Raw genomic sequence first — 23,147 nt, 5'->3', positions numbered from 1 at the left:
CTGGCGGTTATGTACGTGGCCCGCATACCGCCTCCCATGGTCGAAACTGGTATTACGACACCTGTCGGGCTGTAGTTAGTAATTTAGCATGCTAATTCAGATTGATATCTCTGCAGCACTATACCATTTTTTTAATGGCATCTTTGCCCTTATTTCTTCTCATTCTTTTGATGCGTGTAGCTCTTTTTTTTTAATCTTTTACCTCAATTATTACAAATGGCACCTTTAAAGCCATTATTTACTTCAGATGTGTGCACAGTAAATTTGCCAGAGTAAAATTTACTCAATTTGAAGAAAATTTTACTCTATACCAGATAACATTTGATCCCTCTCTAAAAAGAGTAAAAGTTACTCTTTTGATAGAGTTGTTTTTTTAGAGTTAATTATGCTCAATGTAGTGTTAATATTTTACTCTGTCATGTGATATTTGACTCTTTCTAGTGTTTTTTAAAATTAACTCTAGTACCATTTTACTCGGTTCAGAGCTACAAAAAATTGACTCCGTTACAATTTAACTCTATTTAGAGGAATTTCAAATTTACTCTGCCACAATTTACTTCCCCTCCCGAGTTGTTTTTCATCAATTATGAGTGAACTACAAAAAATAACCAACTCTGTCCAGAGTTATTCTTCTGAATTACAAAATTCACGTTTCACCATCAAACAGCTCTAAAATGAAAAACATCAGTCTGAAACAAAACTGTAATTTCAGTAAAATTTTATTCTCTTGCTGTAACAGCATCTATTATACATTTTATTTGTCAAGCTCATCTTTTAAACAACATTTTTACAATTCATGACAACAACACTAAAATAATATAAATGATAATACAACAGAGGAGATAAAGAATTACATGAAATAATATGGTACAATAAACAAAGCAGAAACAAACTACTACAAATACTGAAATGAGATAATACAGTTAAAGGAGACATTTCACAAGACTTTAAGATGTGAAATAAATATTTGCTGTCCCAGAGTATGTATGTGAAGTTTTAGCTCAAAATACCATATAGACAATTTATTATAACATGTTAAAATTGACACTTTGTAGGTGTGAGCAAATATGTGTTGATTTTGGGTGTATCCTTTTAAATGCAAATGAGCTGCACTAAATGGCAGTGGTTGATAGTGCAGATTAAGAGGTAGTATAATTATAGTAAGATCCCCTTCTTACATCACAAGGGGAGCCACATTTCAATGAGCTATTTTTTCACATACTTGCAGAGAATGGTTTATCAAAACTAAGTTACTGGGTTAATCTTTTTCACATTTTCTCTGTTGATTGAAGCACTGGGGACCCAATTATAGCACTTAAACAAGGAAAAAGTCAGATTTTCATAATATGTCCCCTTTAAACGTTATTTACAATATGTAAACCATGCGTTTGTTATATCAAGATGTTAATGCAAGATGACAAGATGGCGCCGGTGATGGCAAGCCGTCTGCTTCTGCTTTGTTTGGTTGGGTTACTCCTGTCTTTGCTCTCACCCTGCCTCGCGCTATTGACTTATGATCGTCAATCACTGTTGGACGTTCGCCGTACACTTCTTGAAGCCGGCAAAGCCGAGCCCGCCGCCTTCATTTTCAAGCCGTGTGGATCACTGCCGTCGGAGCTACGAAACTGTACCTGCCGCTGGCATCTCGGATCCAAGCGGAAAAAACGTAAGAGAAAACGTGGCAGACGGGCAGGACTTTCCGTCAGATGGAGACTTTACGTGAGGGCCTGCTGCGCATCCAGCTCGTTATCATCGGCCAGGAAGTCGACTTACCGATCTGTGAGCAACGGGTCCTCGTTGGTTCCACATTCCCGTTGGCTTCGCCCGATTCTACCCCATCACAGTCCCTCACATTCTCATATCGGTGGATATGGTGCCGGCGGACGACAAACTGGTGTAAACCTAGATAATCTTCGCCCTGTGCTGAGAGCTCCGACCACTGTTTTTAATACGATTTCTCCACCCAAGATGGCTTTGATAAACGCTCGCTCTCTGGCTAATAAGACCTTCTTGCTGAACGACTTTTTTCGCGATCATCAACTGGATTTTTTATTTATTACGGAATCCTGGACTCAGGTAGGAGATCTTATTCCTTTTTCAGAACTGGTGCCTACCGATTGCTCGTTTTTTAATTCTCCCCGACCACAAGGAAGGGGGGGCGGCTTAGTGACTATATTAAAAAAGTCATTATTTTCCCGTTGTCAGAAAGTCACTGAAAGAAACTTCTGCAGCTTCGAGGCTCAATTACTTCGCCTCGAATGGAAGTCCCCTATTATAATAGCGGTGATATACCGCCCCCCACATATGGTTCATAATTTTATTCTCGAACTCACAGAGCTATTAGGATACATTACAACAAACTATGATCGCTTTATCCTACTAGGCGATTTCAACGCCCACGTTTGCTGCCCTCTAAACTCCCTTTCAAGGGAGTTTTTAACTTTGATAGACTCTTTTAACCTTCAACAATGGGTAAATGAGCCCACCCATATACAGGGGCACACGTTGGACCTAGTACTAACGTATGGGCTATCGGTCTCTGAGCTCACCATCTATGACACTGTGATCTCCGATCACAAGCCAATAATTTTTTCTCTTTCACTTCCAAATTTAACGTGGCCGCGTGAAAGTGCTAAACTTTCTCGTGCCTACTCCTCCCATTTCCATTTGGATTTTAATGCCTTTTTTAATAATATGACCGCCCAGTGGTCTTTGGACAAGTTTGACACTGACCTAAATGCCGACCAACAGTTGGAACTGTTAAATAATTCCTGGATCACCACACTAAATGTGACTGCACCATTTAAAGTCTTTAAACCCAAACAAAAATCTGTAAAGTGGCTAACAACTGAAACTCGTAGGCTGAGGCAAGCGTGCAGGAAACTGGAACGAAAATGGAAAAAGGACAAATTACAATCTTTTTTTGATTTGTTTAAGTCATCATTATTGGCATACCAGGCTGCTGCAAAAGCGGCTAAAGCAGCTTATTTCTCTAATTTGATCCTATGCAATAACAATAAGCCAAAAGTTCTTTTTTCTGTTATTAATGCCTTGTTAAATCCAGCGGTGAATTGTATATCTAATCCCTCAGATGAATTATGTGAAGGCTTTCTGAAATTCTTCTCTGACAAGATTGTAAATTTAAGGTCACATGTAGCAACTCAAAATTCATTGTCGATGTCAGCAGACACCTTTCAAACATCTTGTGTATGGGACACCTTTGACCATGTTTCATCACAACAACTTTCTGAGGGGATAACTCTCCTTAAACCTTCTTCGTGTCCCTTTGATGAAATAAACCCTCGCTATTTCAAGCTGATTACAGAATCAGTTTGCCCTACATTACTTATTTTTATCAATAAGAGTTTAGCTACTGGTATGGTTCCTGCTGCTTTGAAACGGGCAGCTGTCACCCCTCTGCTCAAAAAACCTTCCCTGGACACATCTGTGTTGAATAATTTTCGTCCAATCTCTGTACTTCCATTTATCTCTAAGGTTCTGGAAAAACTGGTGTTACATCAATTACAGTCTTTTCTTAGCACTAATTACATCACTGAACGCTTTCAGTCTGGTTTTAAGCCTCTCCATAGTACTGAGTCAGCCCTCTTAAGAGTGTTCAATGATATTTTGGTTACCACTGATTCAGGGGACTCCATGATCCTAGTTCTCCTAGACTTAACCGCTGCCTTTGACACAATTGACCATCAGGTGCTTTTATCGAGATTAAAATCCCTAATTGGGCTCAATGGTTTTGTTTTAGAGTGGTTTAAATCCTACCTATCAGACCGTTATTTTTCAGTTAATATTGGAAACTTCACCTCTTCGGCTACACGTCTTGAGTTTGGCCTCCCTCAGGGTTCGATCCTATCTCCCCTGCTTTTTTCTCTATACATGCTACCGCTAGGCTCTATTTTGAGAAAGCATGGGGTCCTATATCATCTTTATGCTGACGATACCCAGATCTATCTGCCAATAAAAAGAGGAACTCCATTATCTACCACTTCATTGTTTACCTGCCTTGACGACGTAAAACATTGGCTGGCAAAAAATTTCTTATTTCTAAACAACTCAAAAACAGAGGTTATTGTCTTTAACCCCTCGAACGTTTCTAAATTTGATAACTCCAGCCTGGAGGACCTGGCAGTTTATCAAAAAAAGTGTGCCAAAAATCTTGGTGTTACGTTGGACTGTCAGCTCACTCTTGATAAACATGTCTCGTCAGTAGTTTCAGCAAGTTTTTTCCAGCTCCGTCTGCTCTCCAAAATCAAACACGCACTGCCAGAAAAATCTCTTGAGTCGGTTGTCCACGCTTTTATTGTGTCAAGGTTAGACTACTGCAACTCTTTGTACAGTGGTATTTCCAAAAACCAACTAGATCGATTACAACTCGTCCAAAATGCAGCTGCTAAATTTTTAAAGAAAGGCCGCAAATACGATCACGCTACCCCACTTCTTCGAGCTCTCCACTGGCTGCCGATTCAGTACCGGATACATTTTAAAATACTTTTATTTGTCTACAAATGTTTGCACAGTCTGGCCCCAAGCTACCTATCGGAACTCCTACGACCATACAACCCCCCCCCCCCCCCCCGAGATCTACGTTCTGGTAATCAAAATTTGCTTAAAATCCCCTCCACCAGATTAAAACACAGAGGTGATAGAGCCTTTTCTGTCCCGGGCCCGAGGCTGTGGAACAGTCTGCCAATGCACATCAGAATTGCTCCATCTTTAAGTATTTTTAAGTCCCTATTGAAAACCCATCTGTTTTCTCTACCCTTTGTTAATGACTAAATATAAAAGCCTGTATTAATCGACTTGTGTAGTTTTGTGTATTGTCAACTGACATACGCAGTTGCAGCCATATTGCCTTCTGTCAAATGTATGTTGTGTGTTTGTCAACTGACATACACGGATTTATGTACTATTTACTGACATGGGTTCTGCCAAATTCTATTTTATTGTTGTTTTAATATATCACTATGCATTTGGTTTGTTTTATATGTTTACCTGTATAGCACTTTGGTCAGTCTGCTGACTGTGTAAAACGTGCTCTATAAATAAAAGAACAAGAACAACAAGAACAAGAACAACAAGTTATCAGAGTCCCAAATTAAAACAATTTAAAAGTGTAAATCTGCAACTCACGTACTAGGCCCTTGTGAAAACCCAGCTGAAAAAGAAGTACACTTCAATAATGTACTGCTCTCTTTTCGCACATTAATTTTGTACTTAATAAACTTAAAAATTATTGTGCTATATTGAGACGCCATGAATATAAACTAAAATGTGCTTAAAATATATTTAAAAAATCCATTTATTTACCACTTGTTTGTATGAAAGATGGGTTTAAGTTTACTACAAGCGGTACCTAAATACATTTTTTTTTAATACATTTTAAGCACATTTCAGTTCATATTCATGGTGTCTCAAAACAGCACAGACAAGTATACTTAGATGTTCTTAAGATTATCTCAAGAAGTACAAAAGAAGAATTTTTTGTATATAAAGTACAAAATTAGTGTGTAAAAATACAGCGCTTTCAGATGGGTTTTCACAAGGGCCTAGTATGCGAGTTGTAGATTTACAGTTTAAAATAGTTTTCATTTGGGACTCTAAATAACAAAAGCATGGATTATATGTTGTAAATATAATACAATAAAAATACAATTGAAACTATGGTTCTAAAGCCATTTTCATGAATTCATAACTTGTATAGCACATGTATGTATAGCACAATAGTTACCATCTTCAACTTCAGCATTTTGGATGAGGTCTTGGACCTTACAAGTCTGTTTGAGGCCACGGGTCTGTGCAATAACCTTTGGTTTTATGTTGGTAAACCACTTCTCCAACAACTTTGCAGTGGTCGCCTCACCAAATAGAAGTCCAAAATCTTGTTCAATCTGCAAGTCATGCACCTGTTTGTGGTTGCCGTGGGCATTTTATCCGTCCCTCTGATGCTTGAGTTAGAATACCACTTTTTTTACACGTGAATCCTTGAACACGTGTTATAATGTGCACTGTAAACACAATCAAAGCTTCAAAAACACAGAAAGAACGGGACCTTTTTATCACAAAGATTGAGAGGCAACATGTACTTCCATAACCAAGCTTGTTCCTAGGGTCAGCAAAGCATGGGAATATGGAGACAATACCCTTTGCACATTCTTCCTTCAAACTTCAGTAAGGGCTTGTTCTACAAACAGAAACCAATTACAACCCGTAACATCATAAACATCAATTTACAAAGTAGTGTACAAACAACTTACCCATGTTCCTTTGTTAAATGTGCTACCAAGATTTTCCACCATGTCACGTCTTTGGCCATCTGAAAAACTTTGTGCGAGCGTATTCCTTTATGACCTTATCGCCTCCAGGGATGCTGTTTAGGATATTTTCGATCTGGAAGGGGATTATATTAAATATAGCAGGGATGAGAAAATATTAACTGAAAAGTGTATACTTCATACCCTCAGCAACATTTGAGGTGGATCAAAAAAGTTCAAAGTTGGTTTTAAGGTTTTGAACCACTTTAAATGTTGACTCGTGTAGTTTCAAATATCCTTACATATTTAAGTTATTCTGCATAGATGTAATTCAGAGGCAAATTTGATGATTCTTACCTGGACTAGATGACGTTCCTTGGCTAGATTTTTTTCAGGAGGATTTCTAATCAACACTGCGGTTCCATCAGAGTCTGATGTGCCCTTAGTATTAGATAAATAATCAATCTTCAATATAATCCATATCTATAATCAGATTATCTGTTCATACAATATTGATAGCATGCTGAGAATTAGTCCAACTAACATATAAGCATATGCAAATCAGTAAATTGGTGAACACTGCTAAAAAAAACTTGATAAGCATGTCAAACAATTTACCATCAAGGCTTGTTGTGCTTTCTGGGATGAAGATTTCTAGGACACCAAAGTCTGGTCGTGTCAGCAGATATTATTCCTCATCAACCTCTGTCTTTATGTCATCAAAGACATTCATTGTAGGAAGATTAAACTTCTTGGCAACTGAAAAAAGACAAACCAAATTGACAAAGGCCAGCAATGCCAAATTAATTCAATTCAATTCAATTCAATTTTATTTATATAGCGCTTTTCACAATACTCAATTGTTTCAAAGCAGCTTTACATTAATAGAAGCAGTAAAAGCACAGAAAAACGACAGATAGCATAACATAATACACAATAGCATAAGCAGTCAAATTTGCTGCGGCTATGACGCGACATTATGAGCGAGCATATTACTAATGTAACGTCGAGAAGAAGAAGCTAAATTAAGCCCAAGCAGGCTACCTCCCCGGGGTAAAAAAACCCCTAGGAGAAAAAAAACAAAAACCCCGGGTTGTTTAGCCGAGGAAATAAAAAATAAAAGTCCTAGGAGGGAAAAACCCTTGGGAGATATACATGTATATACACACATATTGACGGATAAGGAGCTTAAGCGGAGATTAAGCAGAGATTAAGCAGAGATTAAGCGGATATTAAGCGGATATTAAGCGGGTCCTGCCGGTGGTCGTTGGTCAGGCATCAGCTGGGCATCACATTGAAGGACGACCAGTAGATCAGAGGTGTGCCGACTTCCACATCCACCGGAGCTGGGTCTGTTTGTCCCATTGTCCTCAGGGTCAATGGGACCCAGGGACGAGACAGGGAGAGAAAAACAAAATCATATTAGCGTAGGGGCCGTTCACATGTAATGCAAGTGTCACACAGTGATGTGGTTGAATCAGCTTAGTTTCAGACAGACTAACTATTGCAGCATAATTATATTATCCACAGTTGAGGATTTTGCAAATTGGGGGCCCACTGCGACGGTATATATAGTAACTAAGGGTCACCTTCCGATTTTTAAGAGAAAATGAAACCTGTCGACCCGTTTGACTAAGGCCTTTAACCCCACTGTCGTCGTTAATGCAGGTTCAGTGGCAAACGGGTCTATATTGCATACTATTTACAAGAGAACGAAAAAACGCCAACATTGCAACCTGACCATACGTGTCAACCCGTTTGACTAAGGCTGGAGGCCCCACTGTCGTCGTTAATGCAGGTTCAGTGGCAAACGGGTCTGTATGGCATACTATTCACAAGACACAAGAAAGCGCCAAAATCGCAACCCAACCATACGTGCCAACCCATTTGACTAAGGCTGGAGGCCCCACTGTCGTCTTTAATGCAGGTTCAGTGGCAAACGGGTCTGTATGGCATACTATTCGCAAGACAAAGAAAGCGCCAAAATCACAACCCAACCATACGTGCCAACCCATTTGACTAAGGCCAAAAGCCCCACTGTCGTCGTTAATGCAGGTTCAGTGGCAAACGGGTCTGTATGGCATACTATTCGCAATAGAAAGAAAGCGCCAAAATCACAACCAAACCATACGTGCCAACCCGTTTGACTAAGGCCAAAAGCCCCACTGTCGTCGTTAATGCAGGTTCAGTGGCAAACGGGTCTATATTGCATACTATTTACAAGATCACGAAAAAACGCCAACATCGCAACCTGACCATACGTGTCAACCCGTTTGACTAAGGCTGGAGGCCCCACTGTCGTCGTTAATGCAGGTTCAGTGGCAAACGGGTCTGTATGGCATACTATTCACAAGACACAAGAAAGCGCCAAAATCGCAACCCGACCATACGTGCCAACCCGTTTGACTAAGGCTGGAGGCCCCACTGTCGTCGTTAATGCAGGTTCAGTGGCAAACGGGTTTGTATGGCATACTATTCACAAGAACACGAAAGTTCCAAAATCGCAATCCGACTATAGGTTAAGATAAGATTTTTATTTATTTATTTGGTTGATCTGTGTTATGACCGCGAGTGCTTTGTTCCGTACAGATAACTATTTCGAGTTAAGTAATTTTACTAGAAAAATTATGCGAATGCTTTGTTGAAGAGAAAAGTTTTAAGTCTAGATTTAAAATTATCGACTGTGTCTGATTCTCGGACATCGGTTGGTAAATCATTCCAGAGCTTAGGGGCTAAGTAGGAAAATGACCTTCCACTTTTAGACACTTTTGATAGTCTGGGGATAATCAAGAGACCAGAATTTTGCGACCGTAGTGTGCGTGATGGATTGTATTCTGATAGTAATTATCTAAGATATGAGGGTGCTAGGCCATTTAAAGCTTTGTAGGTGATTAGTGATATTTTAAATTGTATGCGATATTTAACTGGTAGCCAGTGTAAAGATGCCAGAATTGGGCTTATGTGGTCATACTTTTTAGATCGAGTAAGTACCCTTGCGGAAGCGTTTTGAACTAGCTGAAGCTTGTTTACTTGATTTGCATGGCATCCCCCGAGTAGCGAGTTACAATAGTCTATTCTAGAGGTCATAAAAGCATGGATAAGCTTCTCTGCGTCAGATGTAGATAGTATATGGCGTATTTTCGAGATATTTCTAAGATGGAAGAATGCTGTGCGGCAGACGTTGGCGATATGACTATCGAAGGATAAGTTGCAGTCGAACATCACACCTAAGTTCCTAACCGTGGAAGATGGCACCACAGTGCAGCCATCTATGTGCAACTTGTAATCTGACATATTATGTTTGTAGCGATTCGGTTCAATAATAAGTATCTCTGTCTTATTGGAGTTCAGCTTAAGAAAGTTATGTGCCATCCAGTCACTAACATCGCTAAGGCAGTCTGTTAGCTTAGAAAACGTGTGTGTTTCGCTGGGATGTGAGGAGATGTAAAGCTGGGTATCATCCGCATAGCAGTGAAAACTTATGTTATGTTTCCTGATAATGTCTCCTAGAGGTAACATGTATAACGAGAACAGGATAGGACCTAAAACCGATCCCTGCGGTACACCGTATTTAACCAGGGAGTGATATGACTCTTCCTCGTTTACATAAACAAAGTGATAGCGATTGGTTAGATACGACCTAAACCAGGCTAGCGCCTGACCACTGATACCAACATAGTTTTCTAGTCTATTGAGTAAGATTGTATGATCTATTGTGTCAAAGGCTGCACTAAGGTCTAATAATATAAGAATTGAGGTTTCACCACGATCGGATGTTAATAGGAGGTCATTTGTAACTCTAAGCAACACTGTCTCTGTGCTATGGTGGGGCCTGAATCCTGATTGGAACTTTTCATATGTACTATTATTTGTCAAGAATGTGCGTAACTGGCTTGCCACTACCTTTTCTAATATTTTCGAAAGAAAAGGGAGATTTGAGATTGGTCTAAAGTTATTAAGCTCTCCCTGATCAAGCTGCGGTTTTTTAATCAGCGGTTTAATAACTGCTAGTTTGAAAGCTGTTGGAACGTATCCTATTTCTAGCGATGAGTTAAAGATATTTAGAACCGGGGTTGACACTACAGGGAATACCTCTTTAAGCAGTTTTGTGGGAACGGGGTCTAATATACAGGATGATGATTTGGATGATGTAACTAGTCTAGAGAGCTCATCTATTGTAGTAGGTTTAAATTAATCAAGATGTTCGTATGGTAGTCTAGTGTTAAGTGAACTAACGGGTTGAGTGGTGGCTGCCTGGGTAGCTACGATGTTTTCCCTTATAGCCGTAATTTTGTTAGAAAAGAAGTTCATGAAGTCGTTACTATTGTGTTGAAGTTTACTATTGGTTTCTGTTTGTTCTTTATTTCTAGTCAGTTTTGCAACCGTGCTGAAGAGGAAACGAGGGTTATTATGATTCTCATTTATAAGCTTGCTAAGATAGGTAGATCTGGCGGTTTTAATAGCCTGTCTGTATTGTTTAACACTCTCTTTCCATGCTGCACGCCATACCTCTAACTTTGTGCTTCTATAATTTCTTTCCATTTTCCTAGTTGCCTTTTTGAGTGCTGCGGTGTGATGATCATACCATGGAGCTGGCGGTTTTTCTTTGATTCTCTTTTTTCGAATGGGAGCAACGGCATCCAATGTTTTAGAACAGACATTGTTTAGGTTTTCTATTACAATATCTAGATCGTCAGAGTTATCTGCTACATGTTTAATTTGGGACAGGTCTGGAAGAGTGCTAATAAATCTATCTTTAGTGGTGGAAATTATTGTTCTGGCTAATCTGTAGCATGTTGTGGATTGACTGATCCTATCTAGAAGTACAGTGTATGACACAAGGTAATGGTCAGAAACTGCATCACTCTGAGGTGATATTTTGATGTCATTAATATTGAGCCCGAGTGACAGAATTAAGTCTAATGTGTGCTTACGAGTATGCGTTGGCCCTGTCACGTTTTGTCTAATATTGAGAGAATTTAGAACATCCATAAATGCACGTCCTAGTGCATCTTTTGGGTTATCCACATGAATATTAAAATCACCAACGATAAGAGCTTTATCTACAGTGACTACAAGCTCAGACAGGAAATCTGCTATTTCTTTAAGGAAATCTGCATGGTGGCCCGGAGGTCTATAGATTGTAGCTAAGGCAAAAGAGAGCTGTTTGTGGTTACGATCGGTTATTTCCATATTTAACAACATTAGTTCGAATGATTTAAATTTTACTTCAGATTTTTGGTTTACTTTAAAAATTTTGTTGTATATTGTAGCTACACCACCCCCTCTCCCCTTTAATCGAGGTTCGTGTTTATAATAATAGTCTTGTGGGGTGGATTCGTTTAAACTAATGTAGTCGTCTGCTTTAATCCAGGTTTCTGTTAAACAGAGTGCATCTAAGTTTTGGTCTGTAACTATTTCATTGACAATAGGTTCTTTATTGGTAAGCGATCTAATGTTAAGAAGGCCGAATTTTAACATTCGAGGTTCATCTGTTAAAGTATTTTTTTCTAATTTTATATTAATCAGATTTGTACCAGATGTGGCAAGCGGTGCTCTGTATTTATTTGTTCGGGGAACAGATACAGTTGAAATGTGTTGATATTCTGGTAAGATTGACTCGAAGTGCTGGGATATAAGTGATCTTGACATATCACGGCAGCTAACAGATGGACGGTTAAGCCGATCCGTCTGTTGTCTGACTTGTACCCTGGATAGTCAGACTGTATTCGAAGTAAGACTATTGGTCAGATTTATAGAGAGAATCGCCCTTCCTTCCTGAGATGGATGGAGGCCATCTCTCTTTAGCAGGTCAGGTCTCCCCCGAAAATGCTTCCAATTGTCTATAAACCCTACGTTATGCTGAGGGCACCATTTTGACATCCAGTCGTGAAGAGACAATAATCTACTGTAAGTTTCATCCCCCCGGTAGGCGGGGAGGGGACCAGAGCATATTACATTGTCTGACATTGTTTTAGCAATTTCACATATCTCTTTAATATTATCTTTGGTGATCTCCGACTGACTGGTGTCATTCGTGCCGGCGTGAATAACAATTTTAGAAAACTTACGCTTAGCATTAGCCAGCACTTTAAGTTTTGATCTAATGTCTGAAGACCTGGCTCCCGGTATACAATCGACTATGGTGGCTGGTGCCTCAATGTTTGCGTTCCTAAGTATCGAATCTCCAATGACCAAGGCACTTTTAACAGACGTCTCAGTCGCTGTGTTGCTTAGAATATCGAATCTGTTTGAAATTACCAGGGGGATCTTGGGTGGGCACCGGAAACGACTTTGCCGCCTGACAGTCACCCAGTTAGTCGGCCCCCTTGACTCAGATGATGGAACCGAGCTATGTGTATTACGTTTAACACTAGGCGCACCCGAAACAGTGTTTGTAGCATTAGCGGTATTAGCGTTTGTAGCATTAGCGGTATTAGCGTTTGTAGCATTAGCGGTATTAGCGTTTGTAGCATTAGCGGTATTAGCGTTTGTAGCATTAGCGGTATTAGCGTTTGTAGCATTAGCGGTATTAGCGTTTGTAGCATTAGCGGTATTAGCGTTTGTAGCATTAGCGGTATTGCTGTCATCAACTAGCGTTTGGATGCGCGCTTCTAGTTCTGCAATCTTCTCCGTCAGCCTTACTACTTCAATACACTTAGCACAAGTAAACCCCTCTGTGCTGATGGAAGAAGCTAAACTGTACATGTGGCAAGTAATGCAGGTTACAATAACAAGCGGAGTCTTACCGCTTTCATATTGGGTGATGGCGTCTTCGGTCACCTGGACGCGGTCCGTGAAGCTACATCGCGAGGGAAGCTCACTCGCAGCACGCCCAGATCGCCTGCGGACGTCTGTAGCCAGTGTGATGTGAGGCAAGCTGAATCTGCGACGGCCGGGCAGCGGCTCCTCCACGGCTTCCCGATCACTTTCATTCTGGGCGATGGCGTCTCCGTTCCCTCGAGCGCGGCCCGTGAAGCTGCACCGCGTAGGGTGTTCGCTTTTTGCACTTCTCGGTCGCTTGTGGATGTCTGGAGCCTGGGTGAACTGGGCCCTGTACTTCGCGTAGGATCTGCGATAACCGGGTATCAACTGCTCCACAGCTTCCCGCTCAGGTGAGGACAGGTCTGAATAGCATACAGTGGATGAGTCCGCCATTAGATCGGCAAAATGGTAACTAAAACCGGCACCTGTTTGTTGATGCTAGCGGGCTATATGCTAACACTGGGTGTTTAGCAGTGATAAATCGTTTCACGTGGTAGTACTGCTCAATAGTCGTCACGGTAAAGTATTCTTGAGATAAACGAATATGTTATATTATATAAATAGGAACAAGGTAGTCAGAAAATAGGATTTGGATGATAAACTCGACGGAGCTCTGATGCACGACGCTCACTCTGACTCTCACTCTGACGTAATCCTCTGACGTCGACACCTCTTAACAAGTTAATATTAAGTTATTTTGTTATACCCCATAAGGTACAATCATACACTTGTATTACTATTAAAAATGTCTTAGAGGAAAAGTATTAACAATATTAACTCTTACCACATTCCAAAAATGTGTGAAATGTAAATGGTTGTGAAGAGAAAATGTATTTCTTGCTGTCTTTGAACTTTACTCTGACAACGTTGTTGGTTTGAATCCTGAAAGAAACCAAAAACACAAAGTTAAACATAATACCTTACATTCCATAAGAAACAGCTCACGTTACCGTCCGAAAAAGGGATAACATTAATGCACACATCAATCTGGCTAACGTTAACTTAACTCTTTACCGAGTTACGTACATGTGGTGCACAACTCCAGACACTTGTCAATTAAACTTCACTTTACTTTGACAACGCTGTTGGTTTGCATTCTGAAGCAACCAGAAACACAAAGTTAAACATCATACTTTAAGTTTCAAGAGAAACAGCTCACGTTATCGTCCGAAAGGGATAATGCAAACCAAACTGACTAACGCGAACTTAACTCTTTACCGAGTCAAATACATGTGGTAAAACTCAAACCGCCCGCCCGCCAAAATGTTAAGTTACAAACATTTCATAGGCAGTAAGCAAGTCTCAGCCGTGTCAGTTAACATTCGTAATCAGTATGTTAGTTATGTGCTTTCCAGATAACTTTTATGCCTGTAATTAACTTATATAACTAGGTATGTTGCTAACTCCGCTGTCGCGGCTGACGTTTTGGTTCCACTCAGCGAAACTCAAGATTTTCTCAGGCGGCGCGCGGTGCTGTTGAAAATAATGCTTCTGTTGGTTTGTTGATGGCGAAATTTCTGAGTTTTTATTGTTAACACCACCGGAAGAACCATAGGTACCTTCTCGTTTTCAGTCACAACCTTTCATGTTTAACCACTGGCCGTGCGAGCTCGCCAAAGTCGGTTGTTTGAAAAATAGTCGTTGTTTTTGCTGAAGTTGAGTAAAGACATTCTTGAAATTGTAAAGACATTTAGTTTAATTGCTAAACTACAAGTGAACGAAATTTTAAGAAATTTGACCGACTACCAAAGGTGGTTTTACCTCTACCAAAATCTGCTTGAATGGTAAAGAATGGGACGCAGCCGTATAGCCATGTAGATGATATCTGTATATATAGACTGAATAAAGAGTGTTATTTGGTGTAATTAGTGGTTTGTTTTTTTATATATCTGACTTTTCAGAAGTGGAATATGTAGAGGATATATCAAACAGCTTATCCTGAAAGATTCAGGTCAATATCTTAACGATTTAAAAAGTTATAGCTAAAAACTTCATAATTTTCATGATTCGGTCACACATTTTCTTGAATTTTAATGGAAAACATGGGACCAAATAAAGTGATGATTTTCGAGTTTCAAATGGCCAGTATTTTGTTATTCTTTAACCCATATACATGATCTTGGTCTCATTTAAAAGCTTTTTTCAAGCTCTTTCTATCTGAACAACTCGTTTTAGCATTTAACCATTTTGAAAATTTTAGCAACATACCTAATATAACCTGTAAATAATGGACTAATTTAGTTCTCACGTGAGAAAGTTATCTCTGTAATTTTAAAAAACGTGGCAAAATGACTAAGATCAAAACAGAGGCGAATATTCTGGAAATTAATACTAAGATTTAAAAAATTCACTTACTTTACCATCCAGCAGAAAAGCAGCTTGTCTTCTTAACCAGCAGTGATCGATATGGCCGTTATCAAGGGAGACACGGTGAGTGAAGCCAATATTTCTATCGCCCTCTGGTGGCTGGGTGCCGTGTAGGTCATAAAGCCCGCAAACTCTATTTAAGCAAATGCTAAGTGAACCAAACTTAAAAATCTAATTGCAGATATTTCCCCCAAAGATGGTTTCAGTTACTTTAGTTTTTTATTATGTTTATGTACTTATAGGTGTTCTTTTTCTAATTAGTTTGATTCAAATTAGTTACAAAATGATATTTTTTGAGATGTTGTTTATTTATTTTCACAATAGAAATATATGCAGGCGTGTCATTAATCTTTATTAATCAAAACGGAGCAAAAACAACTCTTTTGGAGGAAAAAAATATTAACTCTGGAAAAAATACTCCGCCACTTTTCCTGTGTGAGAGAGGGAGAATGTGTAAATTTTCATTAACCAATCAGATTGCAGGCATAAGATAAGTGTGCATGTTAGATTTTGGTTTAGAATTGGGTTAGTACCGTGGCCTGGAAAGGCAAAAATAAATTACAATGGTAAATTACTTATTTACAAGATTAAAAACAAATTTACAAGTTTTTAAAAAAAATTTACAAGTTTTTTTAACAAATGTACAAGTTTTTTAACAAATTTACAAGTGTTTAAACAAATTTACAATGAGCGATCAAAAGTACAAGTTTTTTTAACAAATTTACAATGAGCGAACACAATTACAAGTTTTAAAACAAATTTACAAGTGTTTAAACAAATTCACAATGAGCGAACAAAATTACAAGTTTTAAAACAAATTTACGTTACAGCACCATGTAAACAAACTCGTCACGCTTCCTCGTTTCAGTCTATGTAACCCCAGAAGCGAACGAACAATGCAGTCCTGATTAAAAAGTTTTAAGCACCCTCTCATGTTGTCTGTAATCTAATGAGAAAGTCAGTGAATTATTTTGATTACTGCAAAACGTGTGCAACTTGGAAAGGTAGCGTTAGCTAACTAAAACTATTTCACTTATCTGAAAATAAGGTCCAATATCCCTTTAAGTCATTTCGTGAAAGCGATGAAAGGTTATATATTATCACTCTCTTTCCGTTAATAGGATGTACAGCCTAATACACAACATCGCATTCACAACTCTCATGTGATTCACGGCGATACTTCCGGGTTTCTTCCCACCGGAGGCTCGGATGCGTGACATCAGCGTATTGTATACCCTTTCCGTAATAAATGTAAATTTGTTTTAAAACTTGTAATTTGTTCGCTCATTCTAAATTTGTTAAAAAACTTGTAAATTTGTTCACTCATTGTAAATTTGTTAAAAAACTTGTATATTTGTTCACTCATTGTAAATTTGTTAAAAAACTTGTAAATTTGTTCACTCATTGTAAATTTGTTAAAAAACTTGTATATTTGTTCACTCATTGTAAATTTGTTAAAAAACTTGTAAATTTGTTCACTCATTGTAAATTTGTTAAAAAACTTGTACATTTGTTTAAAAAACCTTGTAAATTTGTTCACTCATTGTAAATTTGTTAAAAAAAACGTGTACATTTATTCACTCATTGTAAATTTGTTAAAAAACTTGTAAATTTGTTAAAAAAACGTGTACATTTGTTCACTCATTGTAAATTTGTTAAAAAAACTTGTAAATTTGTTTACTCATTGTAAATTTGTTAAAAAACTGGTAAATTTGTTAAAAAAACCTTGTAAATTTGTTAAAAAACTGGTAAATTTGTTAAAAAACCTTGTAAATTTGTTTTTAATCTTGTAAATAAGTAACTTACCATTGTAATTTATTTTTGCACCTCGAGGCCACCGTAGGTTAGGGTTAGAAATACTCCTCAAACTATTATTTTACACTAATATGAGGGCTTAAAAATGTTTAGGGTTTGAGTTAAGGGTAGCTTGGGGTATCTTTGATTAAAACGTTGATCCAGGATCAACAAAAAATGTTGATCTGGGATCACATCTTACATCTCGGCGACCTATTATATATGGTGGGGACATGGACCAGCTTGGGTGTGCTGGCAGGGACCTGGTCAAGCTGGTGGGGACCAAGTCGAGCTGGTGGGCCAGCTTGCTGAGCTGGTGGGCCAGCTTGCTGAGCTGGTGGGGACCTGGTCGAGCTGGTGGACCAGCTTGGCTGAGCTGGTGGACCAGCTTGGCTGAGCTGGTGGACCAGCTAATGACCAGCTTGGACCAGCTGATGACCAGCTTGGACCAGCCTAAACCAGCTACCAGCTTAAGCTGGTATTAGCTGTTTTTTCCAGCAGGGTTAACAGCAGGTGTTCTTCATTAATGACTCAATCATCACTTTATTATCTTATTAACCTTTTAATACTCTGGGTCTGGATTATATATATATATCCACTAAGCACACTGTAAAAAAAAGAAGTGGTTTTGCAAGTGAATCCAACCTACTTTTTTAAGTTTTTACCTGCAATAAGTTGACACAACTTTTAAGTTGAAATTGTTTAGCTTCATTTTTTTTAATTTAAAGTAACATAAAATATATGCACTGGAAATAAATGCAGCAGTGTTAATTTTACACTGGGGGTTTTGCCTTGCATGTGTCATATTTTCAATGCCATATTGTTAGATTGTTGTTTCTGAATTACAGGAATTACATTATGGAATAAAGAGCAGCTACAGCAGAGTATACGGACTCATTCCCAAATTAATACAGATTTCAATGTCGCAACTTCAGACTCTATTGAGGAAAAATCCCACTTACTGAACATTGATGGTTCTCTAAAATTGAGTCTTTTAAGTGGACTCATCAATGTCAGAGGAGCAGCCAAGTACCTCAATGACACAAAGAATTCCTTCAAACAGCAGAGACTGACTCTACATTATCATTCAACCACCAAGTTTGAAGAACTGTCCATGAACCACTTGGCTTCTGGAAATATAACTCACCATGAAGTGTTTGATAATGATGCAGCCACACATGTGGTGACAGCTGTGCTGTATGGGGCGAATGCTTGCTTTGTTTTTGACCGAGAGGTTAAATCAGATGAGGACAAAACTACTATAGAAGGAGAAGTTAAAGCTGCATTTGATAAACTAAGGGGCATTTCAGTGGATGGACAGATTGATCTAAATATAAATGACAATCAGAAGATTGCAATTGAAAAATTCAGTTGTACGTTTTATGGCGACTTTCAGTTGCCATCTAATCCAACCTCTTTTGAAGATGCTTTGAAGGTTTTTGCTGATCTTCCAAAACTGCTAGGAGAGAAGAAAGAGCTTGCAGTTCCATTAAGAGTTTGGCTTTATCCTTTAGATAAACTTCACACAAGAGCTGCAAAACTTCAGAGAGACATCAGCACAACTCTAATAAAAGCTGTAGAATCAGTTTTTGAGAGTTTAAATACAGCTGAAATGAAATGCACTGATCTTTTAAAAGACACACCGGCTTTGGCTTTTGCCACATTTAATGATCAAATATGCAGATGAAGGAAAACTGTTGCAACTACAAGTTGAGCATCATGAGAAAACTTGGCTCTCTGTTGCCAGAAATTCGTGGGGATAAGAAAAAGGAAACAGACTTGAAAGATCTTCTGGATTATCATAAGGAATCCCCATTCAGAGATCAGGCTCTCAAACAATGGGTAAAAGAAAAAGAAAGTGAATCTCTCATAATGAAAAAATTGATAAGACAGCTAAATGATTCTGGAGCAAAAGTGGAAGTGAATCTAGATGAAATCTTGATGGATCTTGAAGTTGAAAATTTGGTTAGCTACACCTTTACATCAGTTGAGTGTCCAGATGTGCTCATTTCATCACAAAAGTCCTACTTGAGTCCTCCAACAAAGATGCAAGAAGAAGAAAATGCAACCGGTTCCAAACAAATGACTGGGCTTTCCTCTGATGCCAAAAAAAATATGAGGACTAACTTGATAATATTTAAAGACTTGATAAATTCAAAACAACATAAACCAGCCAAATTTATTGTTTCATCAAAAGAAATAAAAAATAATCCAGGTTCCTGCATTCTCTTGTATGAAAATGGATCTGATAAAGCTATTTGCTTTATTCCTCCATTAAAACCAGCCTGCCCAATCATTGAACAGGTCAAAGGTCACAGTGTAGTTTTAAAGGTACCAACATCATGTTTTACTGGAGAAGAGCTCAAATTACTTTACAAAATGAAGGAAGAAAGAGATTGGAAATCTCAATCTGTGCAGAAGACCCAAGATACAGTAACTCTGACAGATCTCAGTCCAGACACTGAGTATGAGATTAAATATGCAGCAGTGGGGAAACTCAACTACACCATAGACAGTGATGTCATCAGAGTTTTCATTAAAGAGGTATGATGCTTATACTTTACCAGCTGAAGTAAAATAATTTTTAGATGACTAGCTATGCAGATATGTGTTACTAAGTAATAGGTCAAATGCTTATTGTTTATATCTCAAATATTGTTATGTAAAGTATGTTAATAATGTTCAATGCTTCATTTTAGGAGTGTACAAGGACCAAGAGAGGTAACAATGAATTACATATTCTACATTTTCATTCATTTGATTTTCACAATAACTGTTTGTTTGATTATGAATATTGAGGTCTTTTGTGGGGTTTCATGGATCGGGTGGGCTCACATTCAGTCTACTGACTGTAAAGAGATTTTTCAAAATTCTTTTTCTCATGATAAACTGCCCTATATGAATGGACAAGTCTGTTTGTCATATGTGTACTTCATCCTGTTTAATGCACTTCATTTTTTAGGGGGACCAAGACTGTTCTTCATATTGACTGGAAAAACAAATAACTCTCACAAGATGTTTATTGACACTCTGATAAACCGAATTCAGAATCTAAGGGAAGTTCCTACAGTGGATGAGAGTGACATTGTTTTAGTTTTCTGTCCAATTGTTTCTCGAGATGGAACTGATATTGAAGCAGCACTGAAAGCATTCACACACTCTACAGGTGGTTTTATTATAATGATCACACTTTAAACACAAAGAAAACACAAAAGTTTTAATTTGCAGTATATCTAAATACATTTTCTCTTTTTCTTTGAACAGCATGTAAGCTGAAAGTTCTAGTGGTGCTACATCACACGTTTGACCCACAAAAAACTGTACTAGACAGCAGCAGATATGTTAAGAGGAAGGATATACTGACAGTGGACTGTCTGTTCTATGAGGATACAGGATTACTGGAGTGTCAAAGGAATGATGATGCAATGGACAAAGTTGTGAACTGGTTAATAGAGCAGGTATTTAACAAGATCCATAAATATTCTGACTAAAATGCATAATTTTAAAACAAGTTACTGTTTATTTACATTTTAATTATTCTCCATAGGGGAAGAAAATGGGAATGAATGTGTCTCCATGTCAAAGTAGGTTACAGATAAGGTTATTGTTATGACTCTTTTCCAAAGAACGCCTTATCTTAAAACATGCCATTAATTTGTATCAAGAAACAGTAAAGTCTTTTTCTAAAGGCTTACCTCTTAATTTAACAAAGACCTCATCCTTGCTTTAGCTAAGCCTTGTCTGTTAAATAACAGGATACATATTTAATTTTTCCTGCTGTCCCACCTAAAGCTTAATAATACACTTTAAACTGTTCAACTTTTATTGAAACAGAAAGATCGTCAGGCATCTCATCTTGCAATTCAAGATGGTTTCAGGTAAAACACATTTCTGCTCAACACAACAATTTAGTATGTCTAGAAAAAAACACCCCAATAGTAATAATAATAATAATAAACTTTAATTTTATAGCGCCTTTAAAAGTAGCATCTCAAAGCGCTGCACAAGAGAAAAAAGAAACAAACTATTATACAAGCAATACATAAAATAAGTAAAATATAAAACCACAGAAAATAAGAACATAATATTAGAATAAGTGAGTTAAAAGAGATTAATTTTAAGTAAAAGCTACCCTAAAGAAAAAAAGCTTTAAGGGAGGATTTAAAAACACTAAGGGATACCGTATTTTCTGGACTATAAGTCACACTTTTTTTTCTTAGTTTGGCTGGTCCTGCGACTTATAGTCAAGTGCGACTATACGTAAAAATTAATTCATACTGACTAACATAAACCAAAAGAAAACATTAGCATCTACAGTTACGAGAGGGCACTATATGTTGCTTCTGTATACCCTTGAAAAAACCTGTTAATTGAAACATTGACTTTAAGACAGCGGAGAAAGACAATATGCCCCCAAAAAGAAGAAGAATTTTCTAAATAAATGTGACGTATAGTCCAGTGCGACATATAGTCCACTTCATGACGCATTTTTTGACTGATGCGACTTATACTCTAAAGCGAATTATAGTCCGGAAAATACGGTAATACAAAACATAAAAATCTAACAGCTTTCTAATGTCATAGTTTGACATAAAGAAACAATTTAAGTCCATACTCTATGTATGAGATTATACAACTAAGTTAGTTCCTTTGTGTTACCAGCTGTGTATTTTAAATTATAATAACATGGGTGTTGGTCATCTAAATATGATAAGGGATGTGTGGTAAAGCATTAACTTGTAAATTAGAAATGATCTGTTTTAAACTCTGTAAGAATTTGTGTTGGTTGTCAAATTAAAGACTATATTCCTATAATGGCAGAATGAACAATGTATTACATAAGAATTCTTATTTATGTTCTTTTTCTGCATAGATTTGGGGATACTCGGTTAATAGTAAGTTAAATTATGTTCTACAATAAAGTTTGCATTCTGTTATTTATTTTGAAGACCAGGGCCCGGTTGCATAAAGCACCTTAAGTGTAATTTTCCCTTAAGTTGTTTCCTTTAAACTTATACTATGTCCACACGAAGCCGGTGCATTCCCTATCCGATCTTTTTTTCTTGCTCTAAAAAAATAATCCGTAAACACGAAACCACTGAAAGCGGTGTAGTATATATGCCGGACCAGTATGGGGCACTGTAATTCTGCCACAGATATACACTATACACGGAGAAGAAGACTTTGAGCATGCGCATAACCAACGTATGGTGTTGTCCATTATCGCTTGTTGGTCACCACAATTGCATAGGAGCAATAGATTTTGCTGTAATAAAGCTAGTAGGCTTTAGTAGCTTCTGTAGCACGAACACAATCACGTAGTCTGCCGTTATTGTTGTTGCTGTTACGTGTGATGCTTCCGACACGTGATGTGATGACGTTTTTGCTTCACAAAATATACGGATTGGCTGTACAGACGAAACCGCAAGGGTGTCGGTTTCAGATTTATCCACTTTAGGACCCGGTTTCAAAAAATTGCGGATTCAGTCTCCCAAAACGCCGGATCCGTGTGGATGAAACGCCAATACGATAACAAATTTATGCGTATACAGTGATACGCGTCTCCGTGTGGACAGCCCCTTAAGGGTGTTGCAGAAAAACCCTTAAGTTTTTTCTGTTGCGTCTCCATGGCAAAAATAGTATTTTACAACAACAAACCGGGGTCGCTGTCATGAAACACTTAACGATTACCCTTACCTAAGAGAACCGTTTAAGGGATTATATGCAAAACTCTTTAATTATTATCTTACAGTAGTTAAGGGGAATTTTCCCTATTAAGTGTCATACTTAAGGGAAAAACTTGAGGTGCTTTATGCAACCGGGCCCAGACTTTTTATACATGCATCAACATTTGTTTATTTGTACATAAGTTATGTCAGTATATGTCCAGTCTGGTTTCATAAAGTTCCTTTTCAGACACGCAGCAGATAAGATCCAGTTATTCTCATCAAGTGA

At 38.0% G+C, this 23,147-nt stretch overlaps 1 protein-coding gene and 1 long non-coding RNA gene across 4 annotated transcripts in view; one reads left to right on the top strand and one right to left on the bottom strand.

Annotated features, from left to right (window-relative positions):
• Positions 1 to 23,147, top strand: part of LOC129439929 (uncharacterized) — a 112,370-nt gene that overhangs the window by 42,149 nt on the left and 47,074 nt on the right. The window lies entirely within an intron of this gene.
• Positions 6,081 to 15,272, bottom strand: LOC141358852 (uncharacterized). Its single transcript, XR_012365342.1, has 4 exons — positions 13,816 to 15,272; positions 6,885 to 7,025; positions 6,624 to 6,707; positions 6,081 to 6,402 (listed from the first exon to the last, which is right to left on the bottom strand). It is a non-coding gene; the product is annotated as an uncharacterized lncRNA (long non-coding RNA).

Source organism: Misgurnus anguillicaudatus, chromosome 22, assembly GCF_027580225.2.
Source record: "Misgurnus anguillicaudatus chromosome 22, ASM2758022v2, whole genome shotgun sequence".
In the NCBI taxonomy this organism is placed as follows: Eukaryota; Metazoa; Chordata; class Actinopteri; order Cypriniformes; family Cobitidae; genus Misgurnus; species Misgurnus anguillicaudatus.
This window is presented reverse-complemented; position numbering and strand designations above follow the sequence as displayed.